Source organism: Glycine soja, chromosome 9, assembly GCF_004193775.1.
Source record: "Glycine soja cultivar W05 chromosome 9, ASM419377v2, whole genome shotgun sequence".
In the NCBI taxonomy this organism is placed as follows: Eukaryota; Viridiplantae; Streptophyta; class Magnoliopsida; order Fabales; family Fabaceae; genus Glycine; species Glycine soja.
The window spans coordinates 22536138-22537084 of record NC_041010.1 but is presented as its reverse complement, the minus strand read 5'-3'; the positions used below and the strand labels follow the sequence as shown (position 1 = coordinate 22537084).

The following is a 947-nucleotide window of genomic DNA, read 5'->3' as shown; positions in this document are numbered from 1 at the left end:
AATCGCTCCAGGTTGCTGCATGGAAGGGCAAAGGTCTGTATGGTGGTCAGCAGAGGAGCACAAACCACAAACCCTTGTAACAGGTACAAATTTCTGATTCAAGGCCAGCTGGGTTACCAAGTTAACCAATGCATCCAGTTTGCCTTCAAGCTTCTTAGTCTCAGATGATGCAGCTGAGTTTGTAGCTACCTCATGCACTCCTCTAATGACTATGGCATCATTTCTGGCACTAAACTGCTGAGAGTTGGAAGCCATCTTCTCAATTAAATTTCTGGCTTCAGCAGGAGTCATGTCTCCAAGGGCTCCACCACTGGCAGCATCTATCATACTTCTCTCCATATTACTGAGTCCTTCATAAAAATATTGGAGAAGCTGCTCCGAAATCTGATGGTGAGGGCAACTGGCACATAGTTTTTTAAATCGCTCCCAGTACTCATACAGACTCTCTCCACTGAGTTTTCTAATACCTGAGATACCTTTCCTGATGGCTGTGGTCCTGGAAGCAGGGAAAAAATTTTCTAAGAATACTCTCTTAAGGTCATCCCAGCTCGTGATGGACCTTGGAGCAAGGTAATACAGCCAGTCCTTTGCCACTCCCTCCAGAGAATGAGGAAAAGCCTTCAGAAATATGTGATCCTCCTGGACATCTGGGGGTTTCATGGTGGAGCAGACAATATGAAATTCCTTCAAATTTTTGTGCGGGTCTTCACCTGCAAGGCCATGAAACTTTGGAAGCAAATGAATCAATCCAGTTTTAAGAACATATGGGACATCCTCATCAGGGTATTGGGTGCACAAGCTTTCGTAGGTGAAATCAGGTGCAGCCATTTCCCTTAGAGTCCTCTCACGGGGTGGAGGTTGTGCCATGTTCTCAGAATGTGCAAAATTAGAATGCTCAGAATCAGAATGCTCAAAATTATAATGCACAAGATCAGGATGTTCAAAAT

General features: G+C 44.6%; 1 non-coding gene across 1 annotated transcript; it reads left to right on the top strand.

Moving 5' to 3' along the window:
* The first annotated feature begins 382 nt into the window (after positions 1 to 382).
* LOC114369026 lies at positions 383 to 489 on the top strand. The gene has a single exon (XR_003657489.1). It is a non-coding gene; the product is annotated as a small nucleolar RNA R71 (small nucleolar RNA).
* The last annotated feature ends 458 nt before the right edge of the window (positions 490 to 947 follow it).